Here is a 21,692-nt window from a genome sequence, read left to right on the forward strand (position 1 = left end):
AACATTCCATATGAACTTTCTTCACATTCCTATAAGCTCTCCTTCAAGTATGTAGGGTAAAGACATTTTTTAAAAAATTTTTTAAACAACAAAATTTTATTTTCTCACAGTTTCAGAGGCTAAAAGTTTAGTATCAAGGTGTCAGCAGAGTTGCTTTCTTCTAAGGCCTCTCTTATTGGCTTGTAGATGGCCATCTTCTATGTCTTACCATGGTCTTCCCTTTATATAGGTCTGCGTCCAAGTTTCCTCCTCTTATAAGGACATCAATCATAATAGATTAGGGTCCACTCATATGACTTTATTTTAACTTAATTACCTCTTTAAAAATCTTCTATCCAAATAGTCATCCTGAACTCCAGCATGTGAATTTGGGAAGACATAATCAGCACTTAACAGGCACCAGTGGTAACTTCCTCTAGTTATTTCCAGAGCACATAGAGAACCAAAAAGAATTTCCTCAAAACCACAATGAGATACCATCTCACACCAGTTAGAATGGCGATCATTAAAAAGTCAGGAAACAACAGGTGCTGGAGAGGATGTGGAGAAATAGGAACACTTTTACACTGTTGGTGGGATTGTAAACTAGTTCAACCATTATGGAAAACAGTATGGCGATTCCTCAAGGATCTAGAACTAGATGTACCATATGACCCAGCCATCCCATTACTGGGTATATACCCAAAGGATTATAAATTATGCTGCTATAAAGACATATGCACACATATGTTTATTGTAGCACTATTCACAATAGCAAAGACTTGGAATCAACCCAAATGTCCATCAGTGACAGATTGGATTAAGAAAATGTGGCACATATACACCATGGAATACTATGCAGCCATAAAAAAGGATGAGTTTGTGTCCTTTGTAGGGACATGGATGCAGCTGGAAACCATCATTCTTAGCAAACTATCACAAGAACAGAAAACCAAACACTGCATGTTCTCACTCATAGGTGGGAACTGAACAATGAGATCACTTGGACTCAGGAAGGGGAACATCACACACCGGGGCCTATCGTGGGGAGGGGGGAGGGGGGAGGGATTGCACTGGGAGTTATACCTGATGTAAATGACGAGTTGATGGGTGCAGCACACCAACATGGCACAAGTATACATATGTAACAAACCTGCACGTTATGCACATGTACCCTACAACTTAAAGTATAATAATAATAAATAAATTTAAAAAAAAAAGAATAAAAAAAAATAGAATTGACATGGAAAGATGTTCAAGATAATGGTGAAACAGAAAAGTAGCCTGAAAAACAGTAGACACAGTAGGATCCTATTTTGGTAAACAAGACATATGTCTGTGTTAGCTATGTACACATAAGAAATGACCAGAAAGTATGCAGTGTGGGTCCCTGTGGGTGATGAGATTACTTGAGATTATTTCTGTGCTACTTGGGTTTTAAAAACTCCTTTATTTTATAAAATTATACAGATAGTAGGTGGTGCTAGTTTTATTGTTTGCTTTCAATGTCCTATACGGCAAAGGAAGATGTTAGGAATCAGGAAAAACTGTTGTTGTGGATGCCTTTTAAAGAATGTGTAGATTCTAAAAGCCTAGAAATTCCTGCATTATTCTTCAGGGATTCCCTAGCATCTTCCCCCTCCACCCAAGACTCAGGGATCCTATTTCATTCTCTGGGTAAGAGTAGAATCTCAAAGTCTTACTAAGAGCTCACTCTGCCATCTCCTTCAGGCTGCAAGACATTGCTGCCATAGGACTTTTCTATTTAATTATTTTTATTCTTGGTCCATAGTTTTGGATGACTCATGCTAGGTGTGAATCCCCCGCACTATATGTCTTTCTTGATACAGAGGTGCAAGTCCCAGACTTGGAGCCCAAAGTCCTGGGGTACAGATGCCACCTCCACTCTGTCTGAGCAATAACTCCGTCTCTTTCAATCCATTTTTTCCACTTCTCAGTCAAGAAGAAAGATCCCTGTAGGCCATATGGTGACCTCACCTTTGCCTCGATCCCATCAACTTTTGGTCTTTAAGCCAAACCAATTGATTGTAAACTTTCCCCAAAAGTAATGCAGATGAACATTATCCCTCAGACCTGGGTTTATGGGCATTCTTATAATAAGGGTCCTTCTAAAACCTCTTCTTGTGTGCTTAGGGAGCCCCATAAAAGAGATATGGCTCTTCTCTGATTCTGTGAAGTCCCAACAGGGATAGAAATTAAATAAAATCTACCGTGTGCAACAATGCACTGACAGACTTCATGGAAGACAGAGGAATTCTGAAAATTAGAAGGCAGTTAGGCATCACTTCCCTCCTCCATTTGATTGCAAACCCAAATGACTCTGAGAGCCAGGCAAGTAAAATCAATGAGGGAGTGGGCAGGAGCAAACAGGGGAGTGGTAGGGAATGTGGTGGGGAACTGGAAAGGGTACATCCTACCTACAGACATTCATATTCAAATAGTTTTACAACTCAGCACCAGCCAATCAAATAAGGCTGCCAGCTGAATTCAGCTCCTGTGCTTCCATCTTGCAACTTCAGGTTTAGACTAGAAAAAGAGTCTTGGAGTCCTGTCTGGGGAGACACACATTTATGAGCTTGGTCCAACCTGTGCCATATGAAAGGAACAGCATGCAGACACTCACAGCAGTGAAACAGCCAAGCGGATCTGTGCTCCCACAGGCTCATCACACAGTACGAAATCCCACAGCCTCCCCACAAACCTGTTTCGGGTTTGCTCAGGAAGAAGGGAGATCTGGCACACTACTGGCCAGCACTGTCCATTGTGCTGAAATCCCCATGGAGTTACCATGACTCAATGGCTCAGATGTGTGGCTGTGCTCGGATGGGGGAGGGATGCGTGGGAAAGTGGGTTGTGAGGATTCCCCAAAAGTGAGTAGCATCTCCTTCAGAGTAGGTGAGAAGCAGGAGGTTTCAGTGATTGGTACCCACTGGACAAATACAGTGAGTCCTGTGGGGAGATATCTTGGTGAGTCTTGAAAAAAAAGTTCATGAACTTCTCTGGAAAGGCTTTAACCTCTTAGGTGCTTTCTCAACGACCTCTGGAGACTGTCCTATTCAATACCTAAGATCAACCTCTTCATTTCTGCACTGTAACTCCCATTTTGCCCCACATCTTCAGAGAAGGCATCTACATACCCAGCTATGGCGGAGACTGGAGACTTAGGCCAGGCCATGCCCCACCTCCAGAGTGGTGTCCTCTCCCAGCATCTGCAGCCCAGGAGGGACAGCAGAAGTCCGGTAGCTCCTGAAGAGCAGAAACAGCTCCAGAAGGATGAGGGCCTGGAACGCATGGGCCCAGCTACATGTTTCAGGAAGCTGACCCCTGACAACATATGGAGGAGGAAAGGATGACAAACCAAAAAAAAAAAAAAAAAAAGTTTGAAAGGTTTAAATTGCAGCAATGTCCCAAAAGGGCAACCAAAATGGTGGCTGCATTGAGAGGACACGTGAGGCGTGGCTTAGAGCAGAACCCGAAGATGATTCCTGCACTTGCTTCTTTATAGTGTCATTAAAATAGGAATTCCAGGTCTGTCTGCCTCCTTTCCCCCTAGTTATGACTGTTGAAGGCCACAATTGCTCTCTCGCGAATTTGGCTAGAAAACTCATCCCTCATGGAAGCCACATGGAACATTTTGTCTATTCCTAAAGCAAAATCTGTCTTACCCAAGAAGCACAGTCTTTCTCTCATTCTGTTTGTAATGAACATTGCCTTTGCTGGTGGGGTTTTTAAAAAATATTATTATTAAATAAAACCTTGCCAAACGTACTTTGCAGAAGTATCTTTTATGGAAAACAGATGGAAAGAGCTAACCTAAAAATGCAAATCGTAACATTATAATGACTTCTTAATTTTAAAAATTATGAATACTACTTCCCAGGAGGGACTAAAAGAGACAGTGACAACAGCTGCGGAAGAAACATCAGGAGTGGGAGGGGACTGCAAGGCCAAAAATGTTGTCTAGTTGCAGAGATTACAAAGAAAATTCCTTGTATTTAAACGCAGGGCACTGAGCACTCACATATGTTCGATTCCGAAGGGTTTATTCAGGTAAAGGAAAGGAACGAAGAAACCACCAATACTCCAGATGCAGGTTGCTCCCAGAAGTGTCTACACATGCCGCAAGGAATATAAAGTTCTAGAAAAACACACTTAATGTGCTTTCTCCCCACTTTCTTCATGGATCCTCAGACAGGAGTATGAAACCACAGTTTGCAAATGCTTCTGACTCGTGTATGATTACTCAGGCGTTAAACTCCTCCTGAAACGGGCATTTAACACAGAGGTTTCTTATATTTTCACAACTGGCCTCTCTTGAAACCCACTCTTCGAGAGGATTGAATATTTATGCATTTTCTTATTTTTTAGAAAGTGGATGGATTTTCTCCCCAAATCATATTTTCCACTCTTGAATAACCCACCTTCTTCTTCCTTCCATCTCTCTCCTTCTTCCTTTCCAGATAAAGAAGAGATTTTAGAAAACTCTTTCTATCTGGAAAGGAAGTAGGAGAAATATTTTCAAAATTTTCTAGCAGCAAATTTTAATATTTCCCCTGTGAATGTAATTCAACACACATACAAATTATGCCTCTTTCTCCCCTTCGATTCTTTATACTTTTTGAATAGCAAGTCACCAAAGGTACTCAAATACACACATGCAGTCTCCCAACTAATACATTTAGAAGTAAATGCAAGAAGCAATCCTGTCATCAACAGCAATAACATACTGTCTCCGTCGAGCTGCTCCGGGCTTCCTGGCCCATGCCATGTCAGAGTATTAAGTGCTGTCTCTGGGTAAATGGTTGACTCACATATGTTTTGAGCAGCTCTCATCTCAACAGAGCTGAAAGAAATTAAACAGCTGGAAGCATTTTCAAATTTCTATCTGGGAACTGCTTAATGTATCAGAACTCAACATAGATTTCCCACTGAGACAGAAGTGTAAAAGTTGTTCTTTCTTCTTCCTCTTCTTTTTTCTGAAGGCATCTCCTTTCCTTTCACAAACAGAATATCCAGCCTTTCAAGTTCTCACCATAGGTTAGAGAAAAGAAAAGGAGTCTTAAAATCAGTGATCACCTCCTACTGGAGAAATTAATCAAAATCTCACTGGGGAAGAAACTAGTGGAGGAAGACAGGAATGAGGTTATAGCTACCACTTCTCTCCCCTAGAATTAAGCATAATCCACTAAGACTGGCTCCACTGAAAGCATTTTGACTGCTATGTGTGGAGAACATGAGTCATTTGGGAGCTCTCAGTGAATTCATGGGTTCAGAAAACAAACACAGTCACCTCAACATAATATAATACTATGCAGCAGAGAATAAAATGCGATATAAAATGGTTCATCTTGAACACCATCCAGGGTGTTTTGTTGCTGAAGTACCAAGAAGTCCCTCAATATTTCTCTGCCTTAGTGGAGTACTGTATTTCCTTTTAGATTCTCCTCTCCACACCCAGCACTGCCACACAGGACTGTGTCATAGAGTATAGTTCCAGGATGATTCATCCTCATCATCTGATTGCTTTCTCTCACTAGAGCCTTGGGCTAGTTAACAGATTCAGCATCCATGAGCATTCAAACAGAACTGGACCATCCAGCAAATAGAATCCGACAGCATTTGGAAGTGAAGCAAGAACCCTTGTATCTAAGCCGCAGCTGTCTGATTACTTGGATGATATGATTCTTCTAAAAGTTCTCTGTCTTTAGTTTGGGGTTGTTTTGACTTAGGCCATATGGTCACTTCATTTTTCTTGGTTTGCAGCTATAACAATTACAGTAAGCTCCAAACACAGTAATCATGTATGGGGAGAGACAAGGAAGTCAGCTGGGCTTCCTCCAAATGCAGTTTGAGAGAAGCTTTCAGAATCTGGAGGCATCCTCAGAATCTAGAGGCATCTATCAACATCTTTCCTACAAAAGGATAAAATTGTACAAAACTGTGTGGATGTTGTAGGAACTGTGTCAACTAAGCTGAGCTAAAAGCACATTTCCCAGAATTCCCTTCCCTGTGTGGTCCTGAGTGAGTGCTGGCCACAAGTGATGTTTTGTATGAGGTTTGGAGTGCAGACATAAAGAAGCAACTCTATCTCCTTCCACCCTGGAGGGCAGTGAGTGCAGGGTGCCAGGCACTACAGAGTTCACGCCTACCACCACTAACTTCCAGCCTCCCAGAAGGTGTAATGGAGTGCTCAAACCTGCAGCTCCTTCAGTTTCCACAGCAGGGCTGGGACTATGGTGAGGCAGGTGAGGAACTTCTCTTGGGACTTGACACTTAAAGAGGCACTTAGTAGTCAAGGTAAATAATATTTTAATGCAATGTTCTTTAAAAATCAAACTTAACGCAGAAAAATACATGGTGAACAAATTGTCAAAATATTTAATAGACAGGAACAGTTACAGCTCTGGGATGAACCGTATTGGAGCCTGAAGCACAAGGAAAAATTAATACTACTAATCTCATGGGTCATATGATCTTCTTCAACTTCTCTGATCCCTGGGGGTCAGGAACACGTGCATTTCCATGGTCAAGGGCACCTGCTTCTCCTGCACGCCGCCCAAATGGAGGTGGTGAGGGACATCCTCAAGCTCCAGTTTGCCCTCTTGGGATCCAGTTCTTCTTGTGGATCCCAGGTTTTCCATACTCCTCTGCACGTCTAGCTGTCCTTTCTAACTATCATTCTAGTAGACCTATAGCAACCTCATGCTCAGCCCTCAATACAAGACAACAATAAGTACAGGCAGCTTCAGCAGCCCCCACATTTGCAAGGCCTAATTCTTAATTTTTATAACAACCCCCATACTTCATACACTTGTTGTGGTTCTGCTTCTCTGACCCATAAAGACATCTGACCCATAGAGATGTGATGATTATACACAAACTAGAATACACCAATGAGGCATCAAACACAAATTTTGTGAGAGGTACGATCAAATTACATGGTGAAATGTCTACAGTTTTCCCCCAGCCTGTTTGAACCATCATTTTACCATTGTCAAGATGTTGCCTTGTGTGTTCCTTTGCTAAAGGACTAGAGGCTGGGTTGGCAGTGGGGCCAATTGTTTATAATTGATAAGAGAACAGATAACCAGACTATCCTTATGTCCCTACCAGGACAGAGATGTTCCCTGCAGGGTTTGCTTGATTTTCCTCTATCAGCAATAAAGACAAGGCTACAGGCCCCTGAAAAAGCCATAGAGTGTGCTTAATATACTCGAGTTCCACAAACCTGAAACCCATTGAAGGAATTTTAAACACTATTGTGTTTAAAAGCACCAGTTGCTAAGTTCAGTCATACATGAACTATATGTAAAAAGGAAAAAATATTTACCCTCTTTAAGGACCCTTGTAAAAGTCCTAGGTTATAGATTAGTCTCTGAGTAATCTTCTGTTGTTATGCTGAGCTCTGGAGCTGGCTAAACTGGAGAGTGAGGCTCTCACACAGTCTCTGGGGAAGACACCTGCTTCCTAAGGAATTTTGGCTCAGTTTGGATGAACTATGGTGCATCAGAAGGAGAAAGAATTTGCTCCTGAGGCTTCCTAGGAGAATAGCTGGGTCATAGAGATGAAAACCTAAGTACAGTTAAACCTAAGATTAACAACTGCTCTGTTGAGGGAGCCATTCTCTGTCATAGATCTAGACCATGGTTTCTCAGTATCAACAGTATTGACAGTGTTGTGAAATAATTCTTAGTTATACAGGGGCTGTCCTCCACGTTGCCGAATGCTCAGCAGAATCCCTATCCTCTATCATGTAGATGACAACAGCACCACCAGTTGTGACAACCAAAAATGTCTCCAGGCATTTCTAAATGACTCCTGGACAGCAAAAGTGTCCCCCAATGAGACGGCCATGTAGACAACAAAACAGGCTGGGATACTAAAGCCAGAAGCAGGGACAAATCAATGTCAGATATTGGGAGATAAGAGTTAGATAAGAATGAATCTTGGTAGATAAAGTAAGGCAGAATTGTAGACAAGAAGAGGCCCAATACCAAGTCAATAACCAGAGATACCATATACCAGATAAGAGTCATGTCAGTCATCCCTCCTTACTGGGAGGGGCCTTGCTGCAAGAATTTCAGCAACTCCAGCCAGGGGTTTAGGGACAGAACTCTGATGTCCCTGGGACTGAGCCCCTGGGGAGGAGGAGGAGCCACAGTCTCTGTGGATCAGCAGACTTAGTCTTTCCCACTGGTGGTTCTGAGGGATCCAGGCAGGGTGGACAAATAGGATTCCCCCACTGCAGCATAATCCTTCCACCAAGGGGCAGCCAGAGTGCTTCATTAAGTGGGTCCTGGAACCCTAGATGAGACCCCTCCAACAGGGGTCGCCAGATACCTTATACAGGAGTGTTCCCGACAGCCTCATGTTGGTGCCCCTCTGGGACAGAGATTCCCAGAGGAAGGAGCAGGCAGCCATCTTTGCTGTTCTGCAGCCTCCACTGGTGACACCTCTAGGGGCAGGAGGGACCCAGGTGAATGGGGTCTGGAGTGGAACCCCAGCAAACTGCAGTAGCCCTACAGAAGAGGGGCCTGTTAAAAGAAAAACAATCAGAAAGCAACAACAACAGCATCAACAAAAATGTCCCCACGAAAACCCCACCAAAGGTCAGCAGCTTCAAAGATTAACACTAAACTCACAAAGATAATAAACTCGTGAAGATGAGAAAGAATCAACAAAAATAATGCTGAAAACTCAAAAAGCCAGAGTGCCTCTTCTCCTTTGAGTGATCACAACACCTCTCCAGCAAGGGCACAAAACCGGGCAGAAGCTGAGATGAATGAATTGACAAAAATAGGCTTCAGAAGGTGGGTAATAATGAACTTTGCTGAGCATGTTCTAGCTCAATGCAAAGAAGCTAAAAACCATGATAAAACATTACAGGAGCTGTTAAACAGAATAACCAGTTTAGAGAGGAACATAAATGGCCTGATGGAGCTGAAAAACACAAAACAACAACTTCACAATGCAACCACAAGTATCTATAACTGAATAGACCAAGCAGAGGAAAAAATTTCAGAGTGTGAAGACTATCTTGCTGAAATAAGACAGGAAAACACGATTAGACAAAAAAGAATGAAAATGAATAAACAAAACCTCCAAGAACTATAGGATTATGTAAAAGACCAAACCTGTTACTGACTGAGGTACCTAAGAGAGACAGGAAAACATACTTCACAATAACATCCAACAGAACTTCCCCAACCTAACAAGACAGGCCAACATTCAAATTCAGGAAATTCAGAGAATCCCAGTAAAATACTCCATGAGAAGATCAATCCCAAGACACATATCATCAGATTCTCCAAGGTCAAAATAAAGGAAAAAATGTTAAGGGTAGACAGAGAGAAAGGCCAGGTCACCTACAAAGGGAAGTCCATCAGACTAACTCTGGACCTTTCAGCAGAAACCCTACAAGCCAGAAGAGATTGGGATTCAACATTCTCAAAGAAAAGAATTTCCAACACAGAATTTCATATCCAGCCAAAGTAAGCTTCATAAGTGAAGAAGAAATAAAATCCTTTTCAGATAAGCAAATACAGAGGGAATTTGTAACCACCAGACCTGCCTTGCAAGAGCTCCTGAAGAAAGCATTAAATATGGAAAGGAAAAACCATTACTAGCCACTCCAAAAATACACTGAAGTACAAAGGTCAATGACACTATGAAGCAGCTTCATCAACAAGTCTGCAAAATAACCAGCTAGCATCATGATGACAGGATCAATTCACACATAACAATATTAACCTTAAATGTAAATGGGCTAAATGCCCCAATTAAAAGACACAAAATGGCAAGCTGGTTACAGAGTCAAGACCCATTGGTGTGCTGTATTCAAGAGATACATCTCATTGCAAAGACACACACAGGCTCAAAATAAAGAGATAAAGCAAAATTTACCAAGCAAACGGAAAGCAGAAAAAAGCAGTGGTTATAATCCTAGTTTCTGACAAAACAGACTTTAAACCGACAAAGATCAAAAACAACAAAGAAGGGAATTACAAAAGGTAAAGGGATCAATGCAACAAGAAGAGCTAAGTATCCTAAATATATATGCACCAAATACAGGAGCACCCAGATTCATAAAACAAGTTCTTAGAGACCTACAAAGAGACTTAAGACTCCCACATAATAATAGTGGGATGCTTTAACACTCCATTGTCAACACTAGACAGATGATCAAGACAGAAAATTAACAAGGATATTCAGGACTTGAACTCAGGTCTGGATCAAGTGGACCTAAGAGATATCTACAAAACTCTCCACCCAAAAACAACAGAATATGCATTCTTCTTGGTGCCATATGGCACTTACTCTAAAATAAATTACATAATTGGAAGTAAAACACTCCTCAGCAAATACAAAAGAACTGAAATCATAACGGCCACTCAGACCACAGTGCAATCAAACTAGAACTCAAGATTAAGAAACTCACTCAAAACCACACAATTACATAGAAATTGAGCAACCTGTTTCTGAATTACTCCTGGGTAAATAATGAAATTAAGGCAGAAATCAAGAAGTTCTTTGAAACCTATGAGAACAGAGAGACAGTGTAACAGAATCTCTGGAATGCAGCTAAAGCAGTATTAAGAGGGAATTTTATAGTACTAAATACTCACATCAAAAAGCTAGAATGATTTCAAATCAACACCCTAACATCACAACTAAAAGAATGGAGAATCAAGAGCAAACAAACCCTAAAGCTAGCAGAAGACAAGAAATAACCAAGATTGGAGCAAAACTGAAGCAGACAGTGGATAAATGGAACATCCATTTGTTCAAATCTATTTGGACAAATGGAACATCCATTTGTTCCATTTATCCAAATCTATTTGAACAAATGGAACACAACAAACCCTTTAGAAAATCAATGAATCCTGCTGTTTTTTGTGAAAAAATTAATAAAATAGCTGCTAGACTAATAAAGAAGGAAAGAGAGAAGAATTAAATAGACACAGTGATAAAGGGAATATCACCACCAACCCCACAGAAATACAAACAACCATCAGAGAATACTAAAAACACCTCTCTACAAATAAACTAGAATATTTAGAAGAAATTGATAAATTCCTGGACTCATGCACCCTCCCAAGACTGAACCATGAATAAGCTGAATCCCTGAATATACCAATAACAAGTTCTGAAACTGAGGCAGTAATAATCTACCAAACAAGAAAACGCCCAGGACCAAGTGGATTTACTGCTGAATTCTACCAAAAGTACAAAGAAGAACTCGTACCATTCCTTCTGAAACCATTCCAAAAAGCTAAAAAGAAAGGACATCTCCCTAACTCATTTTATGAGGCCAGCATCATCCTGATGCCAAAACCTGGCAGAGATACAAAAACAAAAACAAAAACAAAAACAAAAAACAAAAAACAAAAAACAAAAAAAAAAAAGAAAGAAAAAGAAAACTTCAGGCCAAAATTCCTGTTGAACATTGATGCGAAAGTCCTCAATAAAATACTGGCAAACTGAATCCAGCAGCACATCAAAAAGCTTACCCACCACTATTAAGTTGTCTTCATCCCTGTGATGCAAGGCAGTTTCAACATATGCAAATTAATAAACATAACTCATCACATAAACAGAACCAAAGACAAAAATCACATGATTATCTCAACAGACACAGAAAAGGCCTTTAATAAAATCCAATTTCACTGCATGTTAAAAACTCTCAATAAACTAAATATTAGTGGAACATACCTCAAAAATAATAGGAGCCATTTATGATAAACCCACAGCCAATATCATCCTGAATGGGCAAATACTGGAAGCATTCCCCTTTAAAGCCAGCACAAGACAATAATGCCTTCTCTCACCACTCTTATTCAACACAGTATTGGAAGTTCTGGCCAGGGCAATCAGACAAGAGAAAGAAATAAAGGTATCTGAATAGGACGAGAGGAAGTCAAACTGTCTCTGTTTGCAGACGACACAATATTATATTTAGAAAATCTCATTGTCTCAGCCCAAAAGCTTCTTAAGCTGATAAGCAACTTCAGCAGTCTTGGGATACAAAATCAATGTGCAAAAGTCACAAGCCTTCCTATATACCAGCAATAGACAGAGAGCCAAATCATCAATGAACTCCCATTCACAATTAATACAAAGAGAATAAAATACCTAGGAACACAGGGAATACAGCTAACAAGGGAAGCAAAGGACCTCTTCAAGAACTAAAAACACCACTCCAGGAAATCAGAGAGAACACAAACAAATGGAAAAATATTCCATGCTCATGAACAGAAAGAATCAATATCATGAAAATGGCCATAGTGCCCAAGTAATTTATAGATTCAATGCTATTCCCATTAAACCACCATTGGCATTCCTCACAGAATTAGAAAAAAAAACTACTTTAAAGTTCATATGGAACCAAAATAGGTCCATATAGCCAAGACAATCCTAAGCAAAAAGAATAAAGCTGGAAGCATCACATGATCCAACTTCAAACTGTATTACAAGGTTACAGTAACCAAAACAGTATGGTACTGGTACAAAAATAGACACACACATCAATGGAACAGAATAGAGGTCTCAGAAATAAGACCACACATCTGCAATCACCTTACTTCAACAAACCTGACAAAAACAAGCAATGAAGAAAGGATTTCCTATTTAATAAATGGTGCTGGGAGAACTGGCTAGCTATATGCAGAAAATTGAAACTGGGCCCCTTCCTTATAACTTACACAAAAATTAACTTGAGATGGATTAAAGACTTAAATGTAAAACCCAAAACTATAAAAACCTTAGAAGAAAATCTAGGCTATACTATTCAGGACATAGGCACAGGCAAAGATTTTGTGACAAAAACATCAAAAGCAATTGCAACAAAAGTGAAAATTAACAAACAGGATCTAATTAAAGAGTTTCTGCACAGCAAAAGAAACTATTATCAGAGTGAACAGACAACCTACAGAATGGCAGAAAATTTTTGCAATCTATCCATCTGATAAAGGTCTAATATCCAGAATGTACAAGATACTTAAACAAATTTACAAGAAAAAGACAAACAACCCCATTTAAAAGTGGCCAAAGGACATGAACAGACACTTCTCAAAAGAAGACATTTATGTCGCCATCAAACGTATGAAAAAAAGCTCAACACCAGTGATCATTAGAGAAATGAAAATCAAAACCACAATGAGATACTATCTCACTCCAGTCAGACGGTGATTATCAAAAAGTCAAGAAATGGCTGGGCGCAGCGGCTCATGGCTGTAATCCCAGAACTCTGGGAGGCCAAGGTGGGGATCACTTGACGTCAGTAATTCAAGATCAGCTAGGCCAACATGGTGAAACCCCATCTCTTTTTTTTTTTTTTTTTGAGACGGAGTCTCGCTCTGTCGCCCAGGCTGGAGTGCAGTGGCCAGATCTCAGCTCACTGCAAGCTCCGCCTCTCGGGTTCACGCCATTCTCCTGCCTCAGCCTCCCGAGTAGCTGGGACCACAGGCGCCGCCACCTCGCCCAGCTAATTTTTTGTGTTTTTAGTAGAGACGGGGTTTCGCCGTGTTAGCCAGGATGGTCTCGATCTCCTGACCTTGTGATCCGCCCGTCTCGGCCTCCCAAAGTGCTGGGATTACAGGCTTGAGCCACCGCACCCGGCCATGAAACCCCATCTCTAATAAAAATGCAAAAATTAGCTGCGCATGGTGGCAGGTGCCTGTGATCCCAGCTACTTGGAAGGCTGAGATGGGAGAATTGCTTGAACTCTAGAGGTGGAGGCTGCAGTGAGCCGAGATCATGCCACTGCACTCCGGCCTAGGTAACAGAGCAAAACTGTGTCTCAAAAAATATAAATTAATAAATAAATAAATAGTCTAGAAACAACAGGTGCTGGTGAAGCTGTGGAAAAATAGGAAAGCTTTTACACTGTTGGTAGGATTGTAAATTAGTTTAACCATTGTGGAAGATGGTATTGTGATTCCTCAAAGATCTGGAACCAGAAATATCACTTGACTCAGCAATCCCATTACTGGGTATATACCCAAAGGAATATAGGAATATAAACCATTCTATTTAATTATTATTCCCAAAAGAATAAAGGAATATAAATCATTCTATTAAAAAGACACACGCATGCATATGTTCATTGCAGCACTATTCACAATAGTGAAGACATTGGATCATCCCAAATGCCCATCAATGATAGAGTAGATAACGAAAGTATGGTAAATATATACCATGAAATACCATGCAGCCATAAAAAGGAATGAGATCATGTCCTTTGCAGGGACATGGATGGAACTGGAAGCCATTATCCTCAGCAAACTAACACAGGAACAGAAAACCAAACACCACATGTTCTCACTTACAAGTGGGAGCTGAACAATGAGAACGCGTGGGCACAAGGAGGGGAATAACGCACACCGGGGCCTGTCAGGGTTGCACTGGGGAGGAGAGCATCAGGAATAATAGCTAATGCATCCTGGGCTTAATAACTAGGTGATGGGTTGATAAGTGTAGCAAACCACCATGGCACACGTTTACCTGTGTAACAAACCTGCACATCCTGCACATGTATCCAGGAACGTAAAATTTTAAAAATAAATACATAAAAATAAAAGTCAGGTTAGAAGTTGAGGGGAAGTCAGGCTCAAATGAGGGGAAAACAAGGTGACCAACCTGGAGAACCTAGAAGCATACACGGATTTCATACACATCAAGAATTTGTTAACAGTTATTGGAGAGTTTGAGAACCTGAGGAATATATCACTAATATTTAAAGGTAAAACAAAGATTCTCAGCCTTTCCAGATAAAACTGATTTTATCAGTTAGCTACTGATATGTAACAAGCTTCACCAAGAACTCATTGACTTAAGCCGTAAGCTTTTTTATTTTTCCTGAGTCTATGGGTCTGCTGGGAGATCTTCTCGTTCTGGCTGGGCTTACACAAGCATCTATGATCAGCTGTGGGTCCAGTGGGCAGCTCTGAGGCTCTGAGCCAGGCTTTCTACATAGTTTGGGTAAATATCATGGAATACAAGTTTACAATACTATCGTAGTCCATTTTCGGCTGCATAACAGAATACCACAAAGTGCGTAATTTACAATGAATAGAACTTTGTTTGGCTCACGGTTCTGGAGGCTAGGCAGTCCAGAGGCACAGCACCTGCATCTGCTCAGCCAACTGGTGAGGACCTTCCTGTTGCATCTTCCCTTAGTGGAAAGCAGAAAACAGAAGGACAAGTAAACATGGGAGACAGTGAGAAAATCGGGCTGAACCCATTCTTTTATCAAGAAACTACTCCTGTGGTAACTAACGCACTCCCAGGATAATGTCATTAATCCCTTCATGACAGTGGAGTCCCCATTGCCTAATCATCCCTTAAAGTCCCCGCATCTTAGGGCCAGGTGCAGTGGCTCACATCTGTAATCCCAGCACTCTAGGAGTGTGAGGTGGGTGGATCACGAGGTCAGGAGATCAAGACCATCCTGGCTAACACAGTGAAACCCCTTCTACTAAAAATACAAAAAATTAGCCAGGTATGGTGGCGGGCGCCTGTAGTCCTAGCTACTCTGGATGCTGAGGCAGGAGAATGGCGTGAACCCAGGAGGCGGAGGTTGCAGTGAGCAGAGATTGCGCCACTGCACTCCAGCCTGGGCAACAGAGCGAGACTCTGTCTCAAAAAATAATAATAGTAAATTTTAAAAGTCCCCACCTCTTAATACTTTACAATCACAATTAAATTTCAACATGAGTTTTGGAGTAGACAATCAAACCACAGCAGATACCTTTTGATCTTAACTGTTACATCATAAAACACAAGTTACTATTATTTATTACTAAAGTCGCAATCTATGGGAAGTATAATGGTTAGATTCTGTCTGTATGGTCACTCCAACCATTATTATACTGTCAGAATAGCCATCAACAGCAGTCACTCTTGCCAACACTAATTTATTTCTCTCAGTTAATAACTCTTATTTAAATGTTAGCTTCAAAATAACTTTGACCTTTTTCTAGGAACTAGCTGTTTGTCCAAAAATAATCATTTCTTTTTATATATACTCCCTTTTGCCCAAATTGTCCTTTTTGTTGTCACATAAACTGTGATTCAAAATGTTCTTACTTTCTAAATTGACATTCACTCTCAGTCCTAAATAATATTTCAGCAAATGTAACAATAGCAACAAATCACTAGCATTTACTGAGTGCCTACTATGTACCAGGCACTGTCTTAGGTGCTATACATAAACTAACTCTTTCAATCTTCACAGTAACCATTTTCTGCAGACAAAGAACCTGGGTACCCAAAGGATAAGTGACTCACCCAAGGTCACTCAGACAATACATGAGCTGGGATTCAAACCCCAGTAGTCTGACATAGAACCCATGTTTCTAATCAATACACTATTGCCTCTGTAATGTTGAATAAATTATAGTCAATACAATTTTTATTTTTTAATTGTTATGAAGTTATTTCTTTATTAATGGAAAGTTAAATATATGTACAGCCATGTGGTTAAAAAATACAAGATTTGTGATCACTTAGAAATTCAAAAACTGCTGACTTGGCTAATCAGAGAGAATATTAATTCATTTCATTTGCCTTATGCAGATATCACTGTAGGCAAAATACAAATTATTTAGTGTAACAGAATCCAATCTCTAGCTATAATAAACTGTAACTTTGTTTCTGCAACACTGCTCGAATTGACTCTGATCAAACATTTTTCAGTTGTGTGGTGTTGTTAAGTTTGGACGTTATAACAAATTGAACTAAAAATGATATAAGTTGGGGAAAAAAGGAGCTACAGTATGAGAAGGTACAGTTTTTATCAATAGTTCCACACCAGCATCTAATTAAGATGGAAATTTATCCTTTAAAAGAATGAGTTAATCGATTAAAAATTAATGTGGGAGGTGAACAAGTGCCACTGAGTCAGAAAGTTGGGTGTGGGAAGAATACATTGCAGCAAATTAACCTTTGAGAGAAGGAAAGTATGTGTGTGATAAATGCATATAAAAATATAAAACATACATAGTTTTTTTAAAAAAACAAAACTCGCAAAGTGATCATTTGAAAACTCATTTGCAAATAAATGAGAAAAAATATTTGGGGGAAGAAACATCAATAAAATTATTAGCACTATCAAATAACTGGTTTTTCATATAAAAAGGATATTAAGAAAACTGAGGATGGTGCATATATTGTTACAAGCTTAAAATAAGATTTTTAAATATAATTTTTTTTTTTTTTTTCAGAGACGGAGTCTTGCTCTGTTGCCCAGGCGGGAGTGCAGTGGCACGATCTTGGCTCACTGCAACCTCCACCTCCCGGGTTCAAACAATTCTCCTGCCTCAACCTCCCAAGTAGCTGGGACTACAGGTGCATGCTGCCATGCCCAGCTAATTTTTTGTATTTTAGTAGAGATGGGGTTTCACCATGTTGCCCAGGCTGGTCTCGAACTCCTGAGCTCAGGCAATCCAACCGCCTCGGCCTCTCAAAGACCTGGGATTACAGGTGTGAGCCACTGCACCCAGAATTTTTTTTTTTTTTTTTTTTTTTGAGATGGAGTCGCGCTCTGTCACCCAGGCTGAAGTGTAGTGTTGCAATCTCCGCTCACTAAAACCTCCCTCTCCAGGGTCCAAGCTATGCTGCCTCAGCCCCACTAGTAGCTAGGATTATAGGTGCCCGCCACCACGCCCAGCTAATTTTTTTGTATTTTTAGTAGAGATGGGGTTTTACCACGTTAACGAGGCTGGTCTCCAACTCCTGACCTCAGGTGATCCGCCCACCTCGGCCTCCCAAAGTGCTGGGATTACAGGTGTGAGCCACTGTGCCCAGCCTATTTTTATATAATTGTTTAAACAAGCTTCTGTTACAGTTTAACACATATATGAAGACATTATAAATACTATCTATATATTTCAATGAGTAATCAAAAAGTGGTAGGAGGAGAGTGAGGATCAAAAAGCTGTCTATTGGGTACTATGCTTATTACCTTGGGGACAAAATAATCTGTACACCCAACCCCCATGACATGCAATTAACCTATATAACCTGCACATGTATCCCTGAACCTGAAATAAAAGTTAAAAAAAATAATAATAAACTGGAACATCTACGTAACCATCACCAAAGGTAATGGCGATGGCCCTTAACACCACAGCATAGCTTGACCACTGCTGCTGGAACATTCTCACACTTGTCTTTTGGTACAACATATACCCATTTCTTTTGGGAATGGAATTGCTGGAGCATTAAAAAAAATATGTGTAGTCACTTGCATGGAGACTACCAAAGTGTTTTCCAAAGCAATTGTACTGATTTACACTCTATCCACAGAATCTGAGAGTCTCTGTTGCCCTTATTCAGATGTCATTTTGATTTTAACTAAATGACAACTTGATCACACCACGTAGTAATAATCATAGGCAGTTATTACTTACATTGGTCTTTGACATCATCTATTCACCAACTGGTATGAAAGTATTTCATATTATAAGAACTTATATAACCATATTAGTGCAAAGGTGCTGAATATAAGCCTTGCCTTCCACTATAATGATGTCAAATGACTTTCAAATATATCTCACATTTTAGCTCAGCGCATTCCAAGCTATCCTTCCCAGTTTCATCAGCACCCTCATCAAGCAGAAATTCAAATGTTTCCTCCTGCTTCCCCTACTATGTTCACAACTTCGCCCTTTCACTATCTTCCTGTTGAGTTTTTCTTTAACATTCGTCACACGAGGCTCCTCCACCACCTGTGTATCACATGTGGTGACCCAGCTCTCCTGAACCACACTCTATCACCTGTCACTCATGTACTCATTGGCTCCAACAATAGCCACTTGCGCAACATTTACCATGTGCTTGTTACCAGGCTGGCACTAAGGACAAAGGTGAACAAAGCATGGACCCTGTCCTCGAGGAGCTCACAGGAAGAAACAGACATGTCAATAAACAAGTGCAATCTGTTTTAATAAGCATAACTAGAAAAGTGGAAAAATAGATGGACATAACACAGGCATAAGAAAGCAAGGGGTCAATTTGCCTGACAAGAAAAGACAACAGATAGAACTTTGCTCGGAATCTCCAAAGCTAAGCAGAGTATTCCAGGAAAGGAGGTGGGGAGCAGGCAGGACAGCAGGGCCACAGGAGCACTCCCAACAAGACCCTCTCAGTCCTATACAGACCTAGGAACTCAGTACCAGATTTCACAAGCAGCACCCTGACAGCACCAGTGAGGCAGGCAGCTACGGAAAGGGGGTTGGGGCTTGCAGGGGACTGCTCAGGGTACATTTTCTGGTTGCCTCTTTCACTCTGAGTGCAGGCCCCCATCTGCACCATGCCCTTCCTGCCCAGCCCCTCTTTCCCCTCCACCCTCACATCAGGAGTAGCCTTGTCAAGGGCTCCTTTACTGCTCAGCCCTCTCACGGGAGCTGCCATGGCCGCTGCCTGACTCTGAAAAACCTCTGAAGCCTTCCTTTTCTCCTCGTACTCTAGTCCTACTAGAAAGGCTTAACAGTCACCAACAGTGAATCTCCAAACTAATTATTCAACCTTGCCTACGTTTTCTCTGTCAAGTCACTTCCCCAAAGCCCCAAAGACTTGAAGTGATCTGCTAATTCCAAAGCTCCTAAGAAATAAAGAAAGACTTCTGCTATCTCGGACTCTCCACAGCCTGCTGAACTATTTTAAAAATTAATCAATCCGTAATGCATGTATGAAGAACCTTCTGCCTAAAGCACACAGATTGCAGGGGGAGCGTTTCACAGAATGGACCCAAAGCTGTGTGCTATGGTGAGAGAAGGGCATGCTGTTATTCCTGCAAAATCCCAGATTTCACAAGCCTACAGTCTGATTAGGAGAACAGACATGAATCAGAGTTCCAGAAATAAATAGCAAATTACAACTAGGATAAATGCTCCAAAGGAAGCATCCATGGTGCTAACAGTGGACAGGGAGGGGATGACTCAGAGAGGAGGCAAGGGTGACCATGTGAGGGTGGGGTAGGGAGTGAGCCGTGAGAGGAGCCCTCCACCAGGGAGGAGCAAGGATAATGCCAACATGGCAGAAGACAGATGGCATCTTCCAGGAAGGGAAATTAGGTGAATGTGATCAAAATGAGGCATATTTGGAGGAACATTTCAGGGATGATGATGGAGGACTATATAAAAGTTATGCAGAAGCCTGAAGGCCAACTTGAACATTTAAGATTTGAGTTTGCACTCCCAGTAATGGCTAAGTATCTGCTATGAGAGCAACCATTCTCAGACTATTTCTTAAAAACACCCTTAAACTATACAGACCTATCAACTCAGTGCTAGATTTCATAAGCAGCCGCCTGACAGCACCAGGGAGGCAGGCAGCTACTGAAAGGGGGTTGGAGCTTGCAGGGGACTGCTCAGGGTACATTTTTGGTTGTCTTCCTTTACTCTGAGTACCCCCTTCTGCACCATGTCGGAGCAGATGAAAATGTGCAGTTTTACTGTGCTGACGATGGAGGGACAGGTAGGGGAGCCCTAGTAACTGAAAGGAAAGCAGGATGTCTGGTAGCGAGAAGGAGAGTCCCAAATTCTGTGCATGGATCCTGCTCATGTATCTGGCTGACGTAGGACCACACATGCACAGGGTAGACTCCAGGCAGCCAAGCTATGGCTAAAAATACCTAACCCAGGTTTGGGCTGCTGTGATCCACCGGGAAAATCGTGTTTCCATTTTGAATTAGGCTGTTGAGTTTACAGTTTGAATTAAAGCATTACAGTGGGGGTTTTGTGCTCACTGTTTTTTATCGGTGGCAGAGGGTAACAGATTTGCATGTTTGCATTTTCAGATAGTGCTTCTGACTTTATTGTGTGGAGCAGATTGTGTTGGGGCAACAGTGATGTAAAGAGACATCAGGAGGCTGCCGAAGCCCCTTCATGTGAGAGGTCATGGAGTCTCACAGGAGTGGGTGAGAGGGGGCAGAGTCTGAAAGAAGTGGACACCAAGTCATCAGAGTTGGGGAGGGGATCCAACCCAGGCTGACGAAGCAAGAGGGCCAACAAGGACTCCGTGGTCTCAGACCTGAAAGCGGAATAGCAGTGACATTTGTGATGATAAGCAAGCTGGGAGGAAGACCAGGCTTGGTGGGGAGTGTGAATGGCTTTCTGGCAGCAGAGGGTAAGGTATATCGAGATGCCAAGTAAAAACGTCAGGTGGGCTGATTCACACGGAAGTCAGAGAGCGGTCGGAGCTAAAGACATAAATCTGCAAGACAACTGGGTTTAAGGAGTAATAAAGCGGTGGGTGTGAGTGGGATCCCCTAAGGATAAAATGTAGGGTAAAAAGAAAAAGGGACTCAGGATCCAGCCTTCAGAAGAAATCCCACAATTGTCATGAACAAGTTGAGTTGGAGACACCCGCAGAGAAGCTAGAAAAAGCAAGGTAAAAAAAAAAAAAAAAAACAAGAACCTTTGTGTTCTCTCAAAAAGACTGCCTACATAACGGTTAAGAGCATAAAACTTCCTAACATTCTATAATCCTCAATTCAAATACTTTGTCAATATGTCTACCCATGACCTCACCCTTTCCTGCTCTAACACTTAACCCTGATATTCCCCCTAGAACCTGCTCCTGCCTAGCCCTTAAGGAACCCATCCTCCGCCTCACATCTCAGGGTCCAGCAGCTTCTGCAGGTCCCCTCTCTGTTCTCACTTTGTAATCATTATTATCTTTTCTCCTCC

The 21,692-nt window shown here is 41.3% G+C and overlaps 1 protein-coding gene across 1 annotated transcript in view; it reads right to left on the reverse strand.

The window, feature by feature from the left end:
- TAS2R1 (taste 2 receptor member 1) overlaps nt 1–21,692 on the reverse strand; it is a 447,804-nt gene that overhangs the window by 250,577 nt on the left and 175,535 nt on the right. Inside the window, exon 2 of the mRNA XM_065546093.2 lies at nt 15,091–15,167. The gene's annotated coding sequence lies outside the window, so the exon portion shown is untranslated. The remainder of the gene's footprint in view (nt 1–15,090; nt 15,168–21,692) is intronic.

This window comes from Macaca fascicularis, chromosome 6 (genome assembly GCF_037993035.2).
Source record: "Macaca fascicularis isolate 582-1 chromosome 6, T2T-MFA8v1.1".
Taxonomy (NCBI): domain Eukaryota; kingdom Metazoa; phylum Chordata; class Mammalia; order Primates; family Cercopithecidae; genus Macaca; species Macaca fascicularis.